This window comes from Sinocyclocheilus grahami, unplaced genomic scaffold, assembly GCF_001515645.1.
Source record: "Sinocyclocheilus grahami isolate Dianchi unplaced genomic scaffold, SAMN03320097.WGS_v1.1 scaffold654.1, whole genome shotgun sequence".
Taxonomy (NCBI): domain Eukaryota; kingdom Metazoa; phylum Chordata; class Actinopteri; order Cypriniformes; family Cyprinidae; genus Sinocyclocheilus; species Sinocyclocheilus grahami.
Genome location: NW_015505833.1, coordinates 642,504 through 663,531, shown reverse-complemented (window position 1 = coordinate 663,531; position 21,028 = coordinate 642,504).

The following is a 21,028-nucleotide window of genomic DNA, read 5'->3' as shown; positions in this document are numbered from 1 at the left end:
GGGGGGGGAGTGAGAGAAACATGCCACGATACGAGAGTCTGACAAAATCTCCGACGTGAAACGTTTTTTTTTGTAATGGTTAAAAAGGTTTTTGAGGTTTGAATTACATATTTTGAGCCATGTCTCATTCATTAAAGGGTTAGTTGATCCTAAAACAAAAACATTCTAAATAAATGTGACTTTCTTTGGTAACACTTTATTTTAAGGTATCCTTGTTACAAGTTACATGTACTTACTATTATAATAACAATTAATTATGCATAATTACATGCAAGTAACCCTAAACCAAACCCTAATCCTAACCCTAACCATATAGTAAGTACATGTAGTTAATTATTATTACTCAGTTCTTAAATGTATAATTATAGTGTAACAAAGACGCCTTAAAATAAAGTGTAACCCTTTATTTCTCTCTCTATACTTCATAAAAGTAGGCACTATGGTTCAAAAGTCTGTCTCTGGTAAGAATTTAATGAAAATGAGAATTTAAAGAAAAAAAAAACTTTCAGACTTAAGACTTCAGAATCTTATAGAAATATTCTTATATACATAGAAACTGAACAAAGTCTAGCTCTTCTGATTTGATCTTTCTGTGTTTGGTACAACATAATGGTGAGTAAATTACGACAGAATGTTAACTTCTGGGTGACCTAACACAATAAATGCACCCTGTATGAGCTTTCTTCGAATGCCAAGTAACTTTTTGTTTTGTCATCGCTTATTATGTCATATATCTGCACGCTAGACATCTACTACACCCAGGTACCCAAATACAAGACCAAAAACTCTTCTATCACAGAATCAAAGTATTGCTAGTTAACAGGCATGCCTTTATTCAGAGCAGAATATGTAAAATATGATTTGTTAAGCTGAAATGGAAACAGAGACTTCCCTTTTCCCCCTGGCAAAGTTGCCCTGACATTGACGCTGTACTGTTCATGCGGTGTGTTAATGCTAAATCATTGTGACATGCTCAGCATTTAAGTTAAACTAATATAGTTAGCGCTCGATGACAACCTTCCCGTGAAGGTTCCATAAAAGAGGAAAGAAAAAAACAAAGCACGACCTTTGGTCAGGCACAATGACAATGTTGTGCTGATGTTATGGGCCGAGCCGAGTGGCAGCCATGACCCTTATAACCATAATCAAACTCCTCTGTACCCCCTCAAAGAACACAAGCGTACAAGTTCGAAATTGATGAGTGCGCCACTACAAGTTCATGGCTTTGACCTACAGGGCATCTGATCCCTTGACACAGAGTTTATTTTTCCAAAGCTACAGCTTGATATTCCAGCACTTAATTTAAGAGTGCAGTTAAATCACAGAAGCCATAATATGTCAAGTGATCCCACTGGTAGCGAGCGAGGGGGACAAAACAGTAAGTAATGAAAAAGCTATGATTGCTTTTCTGTCCCACCAAATGACAGTTATCACCTCAATAACCTGCTCGGGGCTGGCCCCATCTAGAAATCACACGTTACGGCATAACGTCATCTAACAGGGTAGTTACAAAAATCAATACAAAACCCATTTCAAAGACACTCAGTCGGGGTGAGACTGGCCCCCGCTCCTGCGTTCATTTATTGAATAGCCCTGAAGGGGAAAAAAACAAACTTTCTCTGATCCACACACATTACCTTTGGAGCAAAGGCATCTGAGACGAGGTCTGAGCTGATTATTGCGTTTGTCGTCTATTACTTAACCTCGCGCCGGTTACTCGGAGGAGTCGAAGTTGTGTGCGGGCCCTCTGTTTGCAATTCTGATGACGTTAAGTGACGACCTGCTTTCAGAAGAATTGCTCTTTGTCCGTCACTCGTTTCATGGGCCGATCAATAGCGTCCTCGCCGGTTCTTCCAGCAAACATGTGTAGACTTGCTAAGCAAGATCTGTGACTATCTGGTCGAGCCCTTGGTCCTCCAACATGCTCACGTATATTATTCTGCTTTGATTTGTTGTCAATATGCAATCAAGCGGGAGATGGGCCTGAACAAATATGTTAAGGATTATGGAGGAGACAAATGAACTGGAGAGTCGTCAATCCCAACAGGCACGTCAGCCCAGGCCTGATGAAATATTGCACATAAGCACGATTTATAGACGGTAACATGGCAAAGAGCTCGCAGCCAACCGGGTCAATATCTGACACCTCTGACATGGCTTATTCTCGAAGCTTTACACATGATGAAGGCATCATGCTCTCTGAACAATGGAGTTTTGTGAACTAGCTTTGTTTGAGCATAAACAGTTTGAGAGAAATCACATGGCCAGTACAAGTGAAGAACTACTCGATTCTTTCACTGAGTGAGACTGGTGTGTCATCAGGACAGCTGCAGCATTACCATACAGGTCAGACAGGAAGACACATCCTGAATACTTGTCTCATACGTCTTGATTTTGAAGAAAAAAATTAGGTGTCCCACAAGGCTCTATTCTAGGAGCAATTTTATTTACACTTTACAATATCAATATTCAGATGTTGCATAATGCATTTGCCCCTTTGAGTAATTTGTGTACTGAATATTTGTATTTGTATATGTTCACTAGTAAACCAGCATGCTTACACTTTGTGTTTTTATACTGATGTTTATTAATGTGCGTTTTCTGTGTTAAATAAATAAATAAGTCTGAAATAATGTGAAAAAATGCATAACTTTGTTTACATGGCTTCTTTTTTGAATGTACATCAATGGGGAAAGATATTTTTGTAAACGTAACTCCATGTTAAGCAGTCATGCCATGACCCTTGTGTTTCTTAATGCATTTTTTTCCCCAAAGCAACACTAGGGTTGGACTTGTGGCCTAGTGCTCAGTGTTTTAGATGTGTTAGTCTTGATTTTTATGTAAGTGAGTCTGGCCTGAATCAAGCCCCATTTCACTTTACCATAGTCTGTCCAAGTCTGTCTCTTTGCTAAAATGGCAAAAAGCCCTAGAATAAATCAAACTTGGGTGTGAGTTCCATGTGGCTAACATAAGGGAGCTTGTGATGTAACCAACAAATAGGTTTGTCTCAGTCTCCGTAGCAGCAGCAGATTTGATTGTGTTTTCTTCTTATTTATCTACAGGTATTGAGAAGCATTTCTGTGAGTGTGTGTGCATATGACAAGAATGTTCATTCGCCGGTTTTATATTATCTAACCTTTACATGGTTCTCTCCCACACACACACTCTCTTACTCGTACACACACTCATTCCTGTTTCTATTGAATGAAACAATGGTACAGAAGTGTCTCACGCAAGGCAAACCGACTTCACCTCGTAATTCAAAAAGTCAGAGAGATATGTGGCATAGAGAGGAAGGAGCAGCGGAGAATACCAATCAGTGCAGCAAAAGCATTTCTGAAGTATATTTAAGGCTGTGACACGCTACCACAGATGTACATATGTCTGAGTTTCTATTTTGCAAAAGATATGGCTTGTGATAACCTATTACAGGACATTGCAGGAGATCCCCTCTGCGGTACCACGGTGAGGAAAAATCCCATCACTCCCTGCTGTCGGAAAATGCAATACAGAAACAAATTATGGTTGGAATTGAAAAGTCACCGGCTTATTCTGTCTTAATAACCATCTGGCAGAAGGGCTAAGTGCAGAGGTAGAGCGACTCCCCAAATGTTCTTACAGTATGATCAGCTTTGACACCTGGACCTGCGCGAGATGGACTACCTCTCCTCCGCCACTTTTTTCTCACCCTTTCGATTTCCATCGTTTTTCACCTTTAACTTAACTGAGTCCATGTTTTATTCTTTTTCAAAAGGCATACAGGAAAAACTGGAAGAAACAAGATGGTGGATGTTTGTAGCTGGGAGATGACGAGACTGCTGGGAGACAGTTATATTACTTACATATTTATCTTTAAAACCTAAAATGCATTATAATTATTTATGAAATTATGAGCCTGTTTTACTGACAGCTCTTTAGCATTAAAAAATAAACCACTGTCAGGAGTTACTGAAGACGTGCAGTGAAAAATGAGCAATGAAAAGGTGTTGACATGGCTATTTTTTTTTCAACCTTGTTGCATATGCATTTGCAGAAGTTTCCATTTCAGATGCAACATTTATAAGAGGAGGTTATTTAAATAAATCATGCAACATGATTAACTAAAGTGAATCAGTAGTCAATTTCAACAAAATTACTACAAAAGCATTTTCAACCCATTTTGTGCTTGACATGGCTGTGATAGCTGATAAACTGAACATTGCTTCACTTTACTGAATAGTGTGATCATGCAACATATCCTGGAGGAAGTGATATCACTGGGCTGTTTGTTCTCGTATGGATTTTTCAGGACAGTGCGGCCATACAGTAAACACATAGTTAATGTTGTTTTGTGTGTCGTGGACGGCGCTTTCTTTGTCGGGTTTGTTTGAACAAGTGTAATGATCTTGCCAGGTCTATAAACTCTGATTGAAAAAGCAATTCAACTTTTGAGTTCAACAATAAAAGATCTCTAATACTGCTTTATTGCCAGGAATATTGAACACAGTGGATGTTAGCACAGTGTCCTGAAGGTACCTTCCGCACGTTTATCAGGCCTGTCACTCTCACTAATGCCTCACAAAGCTGAAGATGCTTCTCATCACTGGAGATCCTGTAAAACTCTGTTCTCAGTTAAACTGCCTTTAAAACAGCCTGGAAGTACAGAGTGTGCATAATTTGGAATAAACCTGAAAAATGATGTCGGATTTGTGGGGGTTTTAAGCACAGAGGAGCTCATTGAAGTAGACACATCTCATCAGAGGAACTGACCTCTTGACCCGGCTGAACTTGCTCCCGGTCCTCCAGCACAGCCACGGAGGAAAGCGAGACCCCGGCTTCTCTCTCGTGGGTAAGAGGAGCCCATCAATAATTAACAAGCATCTGATTGAAATTTTAAATTCACTGCCGTCGTCCTAATCAGAAGAGAGGCAGCGCTCTGAGGACGGGTCAGATCTCCAGAGCAGCATTTACGCACTCCTCAACGGCAATTAACTCGCAAATCACAACAGTATGATATGAAGCAATATGAAGCAATGGATAAATATATCCAACCTGACACTATACAGCCGTATTTAAGAGAGTGATGCAATGCATAGTATGAGAGCGTTTCCATTACGCATGTGCTGTTTAAGTGAATTTGTGCTATAAGGTTACACCAATGTTCCCTTGAATCTTTGTTCATGTAAAATACAACCAAAATATAAATATATAAATAACTATACTTGCTGTGCAACATATGAGCTATTTGATAATTATGATAATTATTATGTTATCTAGAGGCTTGTTCTGTCTTGTATGAGTCACAGTGTTATACTTTTACACATAGTTGTTTCTGCACATTAATCTGGGATAACAAAAACCATACACTTCATTTTTAGCTTTCTTAAAGCTATACTAAATAATGTGTTTCTCCAATCTCCACCGATGCATCTTGTAGGGCCCGGTGTGGGGTCGGCACTGGTTCTGGGGAGGTCAGGTGATTGGTCAGTCTGAAGCCCGGGGCCGCTCATCTACTCTGGCTGTTATGGAGGCGCTGGACTGTGTCTGATTAGCTGCTCTAGTATGCTATTTGTGACTAATTTCCACTGCTGCTAAGTCACAGGTGATGGCCTTGCTCCATAAATCTCCAGCTCCCACACTTCTGTCTGCACTCTTTTTCTTTTTCTTGCTGACCACGTGTGAATGCACAGAGGGAATAAAAGTGATTCATAACTTATGCAGCCTGTCATGAATCAAACACATTTTTTGTGTCCATCTTTTGCATCTTGCATTATTATTTTATTTGCTATTATTCTTGCATTGTTCTTAGAATTTATTTTAATCTGAGACAAAAGAAGAGTGTCTCTTCACAGCTCCCGTTTGCATATAATTTGATTTATTCTGCACTAACAGGGTCGAGCTTTTAAATTATTTTACATTCCATATCAGCTACTGAAGTTGATTTAAATTTGAATTAGCAAATAAGATACAGAAGTGTGATTCAAATAGAAATTTAAGGGAGTAGAATGGAATTAATTGCAAAGAAAGTTGCAATTAATAAATTGCCGTTTTAATAAAACATTTCATCAGTATGAATTACTCATAGGCATATTATCATATACACACATCATTTTAGATATTTCCAGAAACATTACAAACATTGCATTATACATTACATATATTAGTAATAGATGGTTGATATGATACCTGTACAGTTTTGTGTTTAAATGTTTCTTTATGTTTAATGTATTATCATTATCATTATTAATTTACTCCAAAGCCAGTGTACATGAAACTTAAAAGGATAGCTCGCCCAAAAATGGATATTGTGTGAAAAAATAAATAGAGCTGATATTTTAAAGAATGTTGGTAACCAAACAGTTTTGATTACCATTGACTGCGACAGACAGACAGATAGATAGTGTAACGGGGCGAACGAGATGTGAGACATGCGGATCCATATGCAAGGCTATATTTCCACGACGTGGTCATATAACAGGCAATGGGTCAAAAAATGGCAAACAGGTACAACACAGGCAAGACAAAGAGAAATCATTGGACAAGAGTGGGTCTTCGATAGGCGAACAGAATTCAGAGGGCTTGACAAAAGGGGTAATCCGTAATACACAGGCAAAGATCTTCACACAGGAAAACAGGCAAGGCAAGGCAAGACTAGACTAAACTAAACTATGAACTAGACCGGGAACTGGCTCCGTAAAGTAGCTATCGCTAGAAGAGTGATATGCGCTAAACAATACTCTGCCTTAAATGGTGGTGTGAGACTGATTTATATAGTGTGTGTTATTAGTAGCTTTCAGGTGAACGTGTGATTGGTTACAGCTGTGTGCAATCAGTGCAATGGATGATGGGAAATGTAGTCCAGGGTATAGTGTAACAGTTTGTGTAGTGTGAGAGTCCATGTAGTGAGCGGGTGACCTCTGGTGGTGAGTGAACGGAAGTTCATAGACCGGATTCGTGACATAGCCTCAGCCCCCCCAATTCAATATAATCCAGGAGGGCAGTGGAGCGGAGGCAGAACAGGGGGAAGAGACGGAGGGCCAGGTCCACGTTGAAGTGGAGGGACCGGAGACTGGGGCAGAGTAGGGTACCCAGGCTGAACCGGCAAAGCAGGAAACCAGGACAGATCTGGCAGTATGGGTGGAACCGAGGACCACCATGGCAGAGCAGAATGCCACCAGAGCCAGACAGCAGACCACCACGGTGGCGCAGACGGAACAGGCGGAGCAGAAGACCACCATGGCAGAGTCTGGGAACTAGGAAAAACTGAGACACAAGAAACAGACAGAGCATATACAGTCTCAAGGACCAAGGCAGGAAGTGACATGACATGTGAGTGAGTGACATGACATGTGGCCAAGTATGGTGACCCATACTCGGAATTAGTGCTCTGCATTTACCCATCCAAAGTGCACACACACAGCAGTGAACACACACAAACCGTGAACACACACCCGGAGCAGTGGGCAGCCATTTATGCTGCGGCACCCGGGGAGCAGTTGGGGGTTCGGTGCCTTGCTCAAGGGCACCTCAGTCGTGGTATTGAAGGTGGGAGAGAGCGCTGTACATTCACTCCCCCCACCTACAATCCCTGTACGAGACTCGAACCCACAACCTTGGTTGGGTTATGAGTCCGACTCTCTAACCGTTAGGCCACGACTTCCCCCAAAACACACCAAGTTCAACAATATTTTCCCTGGTGAAAACTGAATGGGCAGACAGTTCCAAATCTGGCTTATTGACTGAAACTGGACAAGAATACAGTTCACAAACAGATTCATAGGTTGATAGTTCAAAATTGGGTGTATTAACTGAAACTGGACTAGTAGACATTTCAGTGACTGAAACTGGACAGACAGACAATTCACACTCAGATCCATTAATTGAAACTAGACAGACAGATGGTTCAAAATTAGACTCATTGACTGAAACTGGCAAGACAGATAGTTCAGGATTAGATACACTTGGGGAAACAGAACAAGCAGATAGTTCCTGGATGGTCTCTATGGCAGTGACGGGGTTGACGGGAAAGATATGGGGTGCATTTATAGTTTCTGGGCTCATGACAGGCAGGGTTAAGGGTTCAAAGGCAGGTTTTTGGGCTGTGACAGACAGTTCACAATCAACCCCCATGGCTGGTTCAGAACAGGACGAGAGTTCAGAGATGGCCTCCTCGGCCAGTTCAGAACAGGATAAAAGTTCATAAATGGCCTCCATAGCCTTGACAGGACAGGCAGAGAGTTCACAAACGACCTCCATAGCCGTGACAGGACAGGACGAGGATTCGCCGACGGCCTCCATAGCCATGACAGGACAGGCAAAGAGTTCACAGACAGCCTCCATAGCCGTGACAGGACAGGACAAAGATTCGCAGACGGCCTCCATAGCCGTGACAGGACAGGCAAAGAGTTCACAGACGGCCTCCATAGCCGTGACAGGACAGGACGAGGATTCGCAGATGGCCTCCATAGCCGTGACAGGACAGGCAAAGAGTTCACAGATGGCCTCCATAGTCGTGACAGGACAGGACGAGGATTCGCAGACGGCCTCCACAGCCGTGATAGGACAGGCAGAGTTCATAGATGGATACCACTGACACCTCTGGAGGTTCTGCAGTGGCTGCCGCCACCACTGGAGGTTCTACAGTAGTAACATCAGGAAACAGGTAGAGTTCATTAACATTCTCCTTAGCTGGACAGGTACAGCGTTCATCAACGGTTCCTTTGACCGCGACATGACAGACTGAAGGTGCATTGCTGGGCGCCACCGCCGTGCAAGGAGCTGAAGCGAGCACCACCACCTCGGGAGGTTCTGCAGCATGGGCCGCCACCTCTGGAGAAGCTACAGCAGGCTCCATCGCCTCGGGGAACATGGCCGCATGCGCCACTACCTTGGGAGGATCTGTAGCATCAGCCGACACCTCGGAAGACATCACAGTGGCCGCCACCGTTTCTAAAGTTTCAGTGGTGGTGTGTGCAGCCCAAATACACCATAACTCGATCCCCATTGTGGGAATCGCTACAGACAGGGGAAATAGTTCAGGAACTGGAGGGCTTGAGAGAGCTGGTTTAGGGATACCAGCTGCACGTGCCGACACCAGTGGTGGGTCCTCCACGCTGGATGCCAGTCTGGGATACTGAAGAACAATCCTTTAGGATCTGGGTGCAACAGACAGGAAGTGACAGGACTCTGAGCGAACAGACGTGATGTGACGTGACTCTGGATGATCAGCTGTGATGTGACATGACTCTGGATGTCCAGCTGAGACGTGACGAGACTCTGGAAGATTGGTGGAGATGTGATGAGGCTCTGGATGTTCAGCTGAGACATGACGAGACTCTGGAAGTTCAGCTGAGGCGTGACCTGATTCACGAAGATCAATCGTGACCTGACTAGACTCATGAAGATCAGCTCTGACTTGACTAGACTCATGAAGAACAACTTGACTTGATTCAGGATTGGCAGCTGTGACATAACTCTGTTGTGTCCGCCTTTTTGCGATCAGGCTCCGCTGTCGCCACCATTTTGTGAGCGTGTTCTAGTGCGGCCGCCATTACATGAGTGAGTGCGGGGTCTCGTTCCTCCGCGACACCCACAGTGAACTATGAACCAACAGTCAACAGAGCATGGTCCAGAAACCGACTGAATGACGAACGCGGACCTTCGCGTCTAAGCTTAGACCTCAGAGGTTGGTTAATGCCATCACAGAAAAACTCTATCAAAATTATGTCCGGTAAATTTGTATAGTGAGCAATGGCTAAAAATTCTCGAATATGATTCTCTAACGATTGTGGGCCTTGTTTAAGGGCTAATAATATTCGTGCTGTGTCCATACCTGACCAATGTCCACTTGAACAGCTGCTGGATCCTTGTGTGGCTGAGTATTCTGTAACGGGTCAAACAAGACGTGAGATGTGCGGATCCATATGCAAGGCTTTTTAACCCACGCAACAGGCATGGGTTAAACAATGGCAAACAGGTACAACACAGGCAAGACAGAGTAATCCTAGGACAAGTGTGGGTCTTTGATAGTCGATCAGAATCCAGAGGGCTTCACAAAAGGGGTAATCCGTAATACACAGGCAAAGATCTTCACACAGGAAAACAGGCAAGGCAAGGCAAGGCAAGACTAGACTAGACTAAACTATGAACTATGAACTAAACCGGGAACTGGCTTCGTAAAGTAGCTATCACTAGAAGAGTGATATGCGCTAAACAATGCTTGTCCTTGAACGGTGGTGTAAGACTGATTCATATAGTGTGTGTTATTAGTAGCTTTCAGGTGAGTGTGTGATTGGTTACAGCTGTGTGCAATCAGTGTAATGGATGATGGGAAATGTAGTCCAGGGTATAGTATAACAGTCTGTGTAGTGTGAGAGTCCATGTAGTGAGCGGGTGACCTCTGGTGGTGAGTGAACGGAAGTTCATAGACTGGATTCGTGACAGATAGATAGACAGACAGACAGACAGATAGACAGATAGATAGATAGATAGATAGATAGATAGATAGATAGATAGATAGATAGATGGATAGATCTTAATACATAAAGAATTTTCAAACTTCTCTGTTTTGCCCATTTGTTGTTGTGTAGCACTAATGTAATTCCTCTATTGTACTGAATTACTTTAAATTGTAATTAATTAATTCCCTCTTACTGTCATCCTGTACGGCCAATTTAATTCCAGCTCATGAATTGAACAGAGCCGGTTCTTAAACTCAATTGTGTCCAGTCGTGCTAACAAGAACGTCTAATGGCTTTTGTGCCTCAGTAGTTCAGTGAAATGTAATCAGCATGAGTTAATCAGTGTTGAGCGGTTGAAAGGTGTGAATAACACATGAAATCAGCTTCTGCAGCAAACATTCACTCATCTGCAGGTGTCGTTGTGTTTTAATGTTGGATCTTATGAAGAAAATCCTGCAAATATGAACAGTACGGACACGGAGAGAACACACCCCGTCTGATTCCAGTGATTTTTCGACACCTGTTTAAATGTGTGGAGAGTTCCCTGTTACAGTGACTTCCCTGTTATCCATGATCAGCGTCTGCCTGACCCCGGCGTGAGCTGTGACAGTCATGGGGCACGGGGTTGCTGGGCTAATACTGCGGCAGAGGAAGGGGGATGTGGGCCGGCCCATCTGGGACTGAAGGCCTGGAGCTAACGCCAGGGGTTTGGAGGAGAACACTGTCAGCTTAGAGGACAAACCGCTAAAGCAGAGGTCACACACACACAAACTCACTCGGGGAATTCACTGAGAATGAACTTCGGCATGTTGTTTGCATCATTTTAGCACCAGATTTACTACCAAAACTATGCAAATCGTGTATTTTCAACAGCGCAGCTCCCATCGTTCCTGGTTTGAGCATTGAGCAGATGCAGCACACTACCACAATCTGCCATACTTTACTGCGGCTGTACAACAATACGAATCTACTGAAAGTGTGCTTTACTGCATTGGCTCCTCAGCATCATTTGATGAATTATTGAGGAGGGGGGGGGGGTTATATAGCTCTTTTCACAATACACATTGTTTTAAAAATTATGAAGTTAATGTTTATAATATCTAAATATCTTCATGCCTTATAGTCAAATTCAGCAGATTAGGGCATGGCGATAATATAGTTTGCATGTTGCAATGATATAAACAATCAGGCAGTTGATATTTGCTATGTAGTATATATTGCTTTACTTGAGTATACTGTATGTATACTGTATTTATGATGTATTTAAGATGAAATAACGTAAAATAAAATAAAAATAGTTGAAAATGTAAAAAATAAAAATTACAAATGTTGCCTTAAAGGCACAATGTGTAATTTTCACCGTATACAAAATAAACAAAGAGGCAAAGGCGTAGTTTGATGAGGCCATGACTGAGTGTGGAATCATGGGAGTTGTGGTCTTCATCCCCACAGCTGACGCAATCCGACGGGACTCGGACAGAAATCATGTTCATGGATAAGCTAATGATTTATTAACGTAGCAGAATGAAGCAGGGTGAGGCTGAAAGCCGTCGAAGCTAACCGAGGCGCTGAACGAGCGCGACACACGGCTGGAAAGCAGCGGAGCTTTTATTATGCCACAGTCGAGCGCTCCCGCTGCTTCCGGTCGTGCGTATGTGGGGTAAAGCAGCGGAGCTTTTATTATGCCACAGTCGAGCGCTCCCGCTGCTTCCGGTCGTGCGTATGTGGGGTAAAGCAGCGGAGCTTTTATTATGCCACAGTCGAGCGCTCCCGCTGCTTCCGGTCGTGCGTATGTGGGGTAAAGCAGCGGAGCTTTTATTATGCCACAGTCGAGCGCTCCCGCTGCTTCCGGTCGTGCGTATGTGGGGTAAAGCAGCACTGTTTTATCATACTAGATACATTTAGTTCTGTTATAATGCTACTCTGTGCGGTCGTCACCGGTCTATTAAAACACACAACATATTAAAGCATCTTTGGTGTTTCCATGTTTTCTACAAAACAAAACCTGAAATCGAGGGGTTATGACATCATTAGCAGGCGACACAATGACACGATGGACACGCTCCGTGTCACTAGTTAACATTGCTTATTTCTCTGGATTTAAACATTCTTCGAAACATTTGGGATAATGTAATTACACAATTCAGCAAAATATATAACACTGTTCTTGAGGTTTTTGGATATTTTAATAAAAAAAAATCTTACAATAAATAGGCTGAAGTAATACAATTATTAAAACTTAAACTAAAGCTATATAAAATTATGAAAATATAATAATACAAATGACAAAAGCACATAACAAAATTACTAAAACATAAACTAAAATTTTAATTAAAACTGAAAAAAAAATTATATATATATATAAAGCTAATTAAAAATATTAATAAGTACAGTAACACTTTAGTATAGGGACCAATTATCACTATTAACTAGTTGCTTATTAGCGTGCCTATTATTAACATATTGGCTGTTTATTAGTACTTATAAAGCACATATTCTGCATGACCATATTCTACATCCTTAATATTACCCCATACCCAAACTTACTAACCACTACCTTACTAACTATTAATAAGCAGCAATAAATTGTAAATTGCTAGTAAATTTCATAAATAATTGTAAAGAAACAGCAAGCAATGTATTGAATTAAATCTGATATTTTGAAGTAGAAAGACTGAAATTGTATTATCTATTTTCCTACTCCACACTGAAAAAATAAAATAAAAATGGTAACCATAAAATAGTAAATGTAAATTAACTAGTTTTATTCAAATTAAAAATGTTATTTATTATCACTGAATCAACTTAAATAAATGTATTTCTACCAACAAAACTCATGTTTACATGTTAAATCAGGTAAAAATTCCACTTTAAGATAACAATTTCAGAATACCTCTTTTCACAGTGCAACAATTTTCCAAAAATCATTTTTACACCCATTTAAACAAGCGTCTCATAGAGGTTAAAGATGAGTCTAAGATTCTTTTAAAAGCATGAGGAGAAACATTGAGAGTCTGATCAGAGAACTGAAACCTGAGTTCACTGGAAGCAGATTAGTTGATGTCAGATCACAGCAAAAAGCCCAGAGTTCATCTGAGACTCTGATGGAGACGGTAAGGCCGAGCTTTACCTTTACCCACAATCCCTCTAGATCTCACAGATCATTCACCAAGAGATGGAGGAAAACAGGGGTCAGAAGCAGCTCGTAAACCAACTGGTCTCACACAATTAAACACAAGCGGTTAAAATATAGTGGAGATGATTGTGTGGGCCTCCGGACGGCTGGCTTTGTGTGAGATGTTTTCCCTGCGGTCATATGCCTCACATCTCAGCAGATCCTTTCAAACGCTAATGAGATGCAAAGAGCTGCGTAAATATCGCCGTCCGCATCTCTCGCTCGCCAAAGGTGCCAAGAAATGTGCGTGGCGTCACGTAACACAAACACAACCAGCCTTCACTTCCAGCATTACAGACATTAAAAATCACCAGCCCAAGAGCTGCTAATTATTACTCGCTCCGCGCAGACCGGTGGCCAACAGAGCGAAGAGCACCGACTTCTCAATGTCAATTTCTCGCGGTAACAAATATATAAAGGTCAGGGAGTGAGTTCCCAGGGAATAAGAGCAGCGCTGAGGTGCTAAATGATGTGTATCTGGCCGTGATCACTTCACAGATGGCTGGGTTAAGATTATACTGCCCCCTGCAGTCCTGGGGATCAACGCTCATATAATCAAACACAACGACAGATGCATGCATCAAACGCCACATATAGACATTTGGTTTGAGTTTACTTATTAACTTTTGTGATTTAGGGTGGAAGAACACTTAATTTTTAATTGAATTGAATTGAATTTTGTTTTGTTTTTTTAAGTTGCACTTCAGTAAATTCATCTTTCTGTCATTCCAAATTAACTTGTAGCCTGTTCAATTCAACATTAATTAATTAAGGGGGAGCCAATTATTCAGATCTGAATTTTGCTCAATCATTAAAAAAAAAAAGAACAAAAAAAAAAACAATTGAACAATTTTATTATTATATGAAGCATGCATTAAATTGATCAAAAATGTAATTAAAGACATTTATAATGTTACAAAAGATTTATATTTCAAATAAATGCTGATGTTTTGAACTTTCTATTCATCTGTGAATCCTGAAAAATAAAATGTATCACAGTTTTCACAGAGATATTGTGCAGCACGACTGTTTTTAACATTGATAATAATCAGAAATGTTTCTTGAGCAGCAGATCAGCATATTATACTGATTTCTGAAGATCATGTGACACTGAAGACTGGAGGAATGATGCTGAAAATACAGCTGTGCATCACAGAAATACATTACAGTTTAACAGATATTCACATAGAAAACAGCTATTTTAAATGGTAATATTATTTAATAATATTGCTGTTTTGATTGTATTTTTCATCAATTTATTTAATCATTTTCATCATTTATTTCAAAAACATAAAAAAACCCTATTGAAACAATAGTGTCAGTTTCAATTGCAAGACTATTGTGTCTAAATACATGCCACATTAAAATAGCTGAAATATCGAGTGCGGGGGAAAAAATCACACACACATATATATATATATATATATATATATATAACAGAGTGTCTTGGCCTGTAAGAGACAGCTGACGGTAGCCACAAATAACGACAGCACACCAGACACAGCCAACAACTGCAAAAAGAGGCTCTATTAAACAACATGTGATGCCTAACAATGAGTGGGTGTTGTTGGGCCCGGCTGTGAGTGCTGCACTTTCAACTGACATTTGTTTTGATGTGTGGGGACAGTAATTAAGCTCCTCACCTGATGGAGGAGGTGATCTCTTCTGTCACATTCTGACAGCACTCCCAGCCACAGCTAAAGCCAAAGAGTTACAAGCTTGCTAGCAGCAGAGGGAAAGCCGGCGTAATGTTTGATTGCATGATAGCGTGCCGTAACTCAGAGCTGTTACGCCGCTGACAGCCGTCTCTGTGTGAGCCACGGCACAACGCAACGGCTTTTAGGGCTCTGAGGGCTCGTTAGTTTGTGACACACTGATGTCACTCGAAGCGGCAGAATACTGGCATGTGATTGGACCGGGATGGTGATGTCATCCTGTTATGAAGCGGCAGAATAATATCGATATGCGATGGGTTTGCTCTCTCCGTTCTTTATGGAATTTGTTATATGATTGTTATCACAGTTTTCACAGAGATATTGTGCAGCACGACTGTTTTTAACATTGATAATAATCAGAAATGTTTCTTGAGCAGCAGATCAGCATATTATACTGATTTCTGAAGATCATGTGACACTGAAGACTGGAGGAATGATGCTGAAAATACAGCTGTGCATCACAGAAATACATTACAGTTTAACAGATATTCACATAGAAAACAGCTATTTTAAATGGTAAAAATATTTCACAATTTTACTGTTTTTTTTTCATATAATAAATGCAGCCTTGGTGAACAGAACAGTCTTATTTCAAAAACATTAGATATCTTACCGATCACAAACTTCTGAACAGTATAGTGTCAGTTTCAATTTCAAAACTAACATATATATATATTGTCATCTAAATACATGCTACATTAAAATAGCTGAAACACTGAGTGGGGAAAAAAATCACATCAAATATCATCACAGAGGACAGTGTTGAGAGACAGATTGAGCCTCTCCACACAATTAAAATCCTATACATACTGTATATATGTGTCTTGGCCTGGTAGCCACATATAACAACAGCACACCAGACATGGCCAACAACTGAAAAAAGAGGCTCCATTAAACAACACGCGATGCCTAACAATGAGTGGGTGTTGTTAGGCTTGGCTGTGAGCGCTGCACTTTCAACTGACATTTGTTTTGATGTGCGGGGACAGTAATTAAGCTCCTCACCTGATGGAGGAGGTGATCTCTTCTGTCACATTCTGACAGCACTCCCAGCCACAGCTAAAGCCAAAGAGTTACAAGCTTGCTAGCAGCAGAGGGAAAGCCGGCGTAATGTTTGATTGCATGATAGCGTGCCGTAACTCAGAGCTGTTACGCCGCTGACAGTCGTCTCTATGTGAGCTGTGGCACAGTGTAACGGCTTTGAGGGCTCATTAGTTTATGACACACTGATGTTACTTGAAGCAGCAGAAAACTGGCATGTGATTGGACCGGGACGTTGATGTCATCCTGGTATGAAGCGGCAGAATAAATATCGATTTGAGACGGGCTTGCTCTGCCTGTTCTTTACAGAATTTTGTACTGCAGTCGAAATCTCTTATATTATTGTGCTGTGAAGTCATACACAAAACCTTAAAAGTATTAAATCATATAGTGCCTGATAATCAATCTATCACAATTCAAACACATGAAATTGATCAAAAGTGACAGTAAAGACATTTAGGCCATATTTGGTTGTGAATCCACCTTTTAGTGCTTAATCCTGTTTTGTAGACACACGGTTTAATAATTTACGGGAGTCACACTGCATTGTACAAACGAAAATTCAGGTAGTGACAACCGCATTTACAGCAAATTCAACACAATGTGTAAAGAACTGAACAACCTGTTGTTAATGATGTATTCAAATGTGTATCAAAAATCACGCAAGCAAGCAATCACAGGGAAGGAGGAATGTCTTGTCTTGAAGTGTTGCCAGATCTTGCTAAAAAAACGGCAAATAAGAACAAGTCTATAATAAACTCAAACCCAAATCTGTTATCTTGGAAATAAGCCACATAACAAAATATCATGACCTGCACCTGCCTACTTTTTAATCTCTGCAAAATGAATCGCTTTACAAGTCGAGTACAAAAAACATGCTCGAAGACGCTTAATAAGTGTTGCTTATAATAAAAGGACATGGCAACCCTTCAAGAGCACACTGTGCAAAGCAGACTTTCAAACATATACAAAACACTGTTCACGGTGGTTTAGTTAAACTTTACTTTAACTTTACTGTAATATTACTGTGGTCAAAAATAGCGGATAGCAAACATACAGAACGGCAAAACGTGGTTAAAACGGTGCCAGTCATCAGAGTTTCGCGAGTGAGCTCTGTTCTGTTCACACACAAAACGATAACTAAGGGAATTCACTCCGGTGTTTAAATGCGGTTTGCCACTCCTGAAACTTTACAGTGTGTGCGTGGCCTCACAGTGTTACAAAAGATTTGTTTCAAATAAATATTGTTCTTACCAACACCCTAACAACCACCAGAACACCCTAGCAACTTCTCATTACACCCTAGCAACCGCATAGCAACAAAGAAATACCGTGGGAAGGTCTGTGGCAGGTGCAGGTCTGAGATCTGAGAGACACGGTGACGTCGGCTGTATTTTTGTCTAGTTTTACGGATATGGATTACAGAGCCTGAACGCCGCAGTCATCTGAGAAGCGTTTAAAGATGCATTTATCAACTTTTTTGACAAGGATTATTAATGAACGGCCTGAGAGCAGACCCCCGTGGCTCTGACTGCCTCAGGTTTGTGTCTTCATCTTTTCATCCCTCAATTTCTCCACAGTCCCACATTACAGAGGAGAGCACACAATTACACTGAAGATCCTTCAGCCATACACAACCTCCAGACCACATCAGAGCTGGTTTAAGGGTGGTCTGTGTCAGCAGGAAGAAAAAAACATGTTCATACGTTCTGTTGTGTAATTAGGTTTTACTGTGCTTTTAAACTTGCATTGTTTAGTTTTCATCAGAATATGCAAATAAATCTGATTCTTATCATTGTTGAAAACAGTTCAGTTTTTGTGGGAACAAAATTTGATATCAAAGTTTATTTAGTTGTGTATCAGTGCATTAGTATATATAATGAACTAGTGATTTTTGCTGAAAATTGTATTAAAATTTATAATGCATTTGTATTTATTAAAGCAAAGCATAAAGTTTAGGGTTGGTAAGATACAATTTTTTAAAAATGTTTTAAAAGAAGTCTCTTCTGCTAACCAATGCTGCATTTATTTGATGAAAAATACAGTAACAAAATTGATTATAAAATCATTATACTGAATTATATACTGTCAAATGTAATGTATTTCTGTGATGCGCAGCTGTATTTTCAGCATCATTCCTCCAGTCTTCAGTGTCACATGATCTTCAGAAATCAGTATAATATGCTGATCTGCTGCTCGAGAAACATTTCTGATTATCATCAATGTTGAAAACAGTTGTGCTGCACAATATTTATGTGGAAACTGTGAAACATTTTATTGTTTTCAGGATTCAGATGAATAGAAAGTTCAAAAAGAACAGCATTTATTTGAAATATGAATATTTTGTAGCATCATAAATGTCTTTAATGACACTTTTGATCAATTTAATTGAGCTGTTGCTGGCTTGTCAAAGCCTGACTATTTGTTTATATCGTGTTGAAGATGCAAAAGTTGAATTTCAAGTAACTTTGACACTTAAAATTCAGAAACTAGCCAGAAAAAAAACATATTTGTAAGTCAAATTAAACCGGGAGCAAATGATTTCCTCCAGTTTAGCATATGCTGAATCGTCTTCGACTGCAGACAATCTGTCCACCACAAAACAGGCTCATGTTTACGTGCGAACATACGACGGACACATTTCTCCTACCACGGGTCAAGTCGAAGAAGCAAACCTGGCACCAAGCGGGATTTGGGTTTGGACGATTTATCAATCTACTGGCTACATTAAACGGATTTCTTAATGAAGTGAAATCTTTATAAGGATTAGCCTGCCACCTGCAAGGTGCCACCTGCTCATCCCGCATAATTGGCAGGCTTGGCATAAATATACGGCGAGAGGGCAAAGGAGCAAGCGAAGGCGCTGTCGGAAAAAGAATGCGAGCGGTGACACAAAAGTCTCTCACCACACAAAGTGAGCATCCAACTTTTCTGCTTGTTCTGGCAGTCTCGACTCAACTTTGACACGACGAACGCCGCCAAGCGTGGCAGAGAGACGCCGCTCGACGAACACACAGCGCCGCTTCACAGTAATGTAAACAGCCATGAAAGTGTCGCAGTTGTTTGCTGGTGTCGGTGAAACTAGTTGAGCTTGTCTCCAGATGTTCTCGGGCTGATCGTGTAATCACTGTCCTTTGATTTATGCTCCATTACACATTCGGTCATTGATGGCTGAATCTGAAGTGCAGCTTGGAAAAGGTGTGTGTGGGAGCCGTGTGGAGAAGTGGCTTTGACACTTCAACTTGACTTACTTTATTATTTAAAGTAGTTCAAGTACAGTCAGGCTACACTATTGAAACAAAAGTAAAACAGAAAAAACACATTTAAGTTGTTTTGTGCATGTGGAGAGGTAATATCAGATCATGTTTTAATCCTGGCACAAAAAAGATGAAGATCATAAACATTATTATCACAGCATTAAACAGAATCCGTTTACTCTAAAAACCACCAGAAACCACCATTTCTATTACAAAACATAGGGATGGACTGCAGCATTTGATTAAATATTAAAACATATTTTGTAAACAAACAAAACTTTGTACTACAAGTAATACTTTGATGCATTAAATTGATCAAAAGTGACAGTAAAGACAATGATATTACAAAAGATTGCTATTTCAAATCAATGCTGTTCTTTTGAACTTTCTATTCATCTAAAAATCCATAAAAATATTGTGCAGCACGACTGTTTTCAGCATTGATAATAATCAGAAATGTTTCTCGAGCAGCAGATCAGCATATTATACTGATTTCTGAAGATCATGTGACACTGAAGACTGGAGGAATGATGCTGAAAATACAGCTTTGATCACAGGAATACATTACAGTTTAACACAGATTCACATAGAAAACAGCTGTTTTACATTGTAATAATATTTCACAATATTGCAGTTTTTTCTGTATTTGTAATAAAATAATTGCAGCCTTGGTGAGCAGAAAAGACTTCTTTCAAAAACATTTAAAATAGTTTACTGACCCCAAAATGTTGAAATTATTTTGTTAATTAAAATTAACCATCCAAACAAACAGATTTTTTTACATTAGGGTTACATTAGGACAATAAATTCAGAATACAATAATCAGTGAATAAAATTCAAAGTACTACTCTTACTATTTCTTCTATATATTACAGTAAGAGTAGTATGCTACTGAATGTAGCAATTTTTTTCAGCTTAAAACTGTATGTGCAGTACAACATAACAAAAATAGCACTTTTAGAAAAAACTACTTCATTTTAACAACTGAAAAATGTAGTTAGAAGCTAGTAGCATTGCTAGATTAAGTCAGTTAGCCAACGACAAAGAGAAATGCATATGCTGGTGTGTTCTGTGGTGGAGCTGTAGGTGAGAGCTATTATAGCGCGCCGTCTTTGGACTCGCTGCCTCAGAGCGTGTTGATACAGCAGAAGCCCAGCGTTGGGTTGCTTAGGGTTGCTAAGTGCTGCGACGGCTCCAGAACCAAAATCCTCAGGGTTAGAAAGTCATTAACAGCGTCACACCAAAGGACTGTGAGCGTGACCGTGAGACACTCATTCTGGGAAAGTGTTACGTCTGAAGCCTGTCTGTCTGTCTGTGTGTGTGTGTGAGCGAGCGTGCGTACGTGCATGTGTGTCTCTGTGTGCGTGTGTCTGTTTGTGTGTGTGTGTGTGTGTGTGTGTG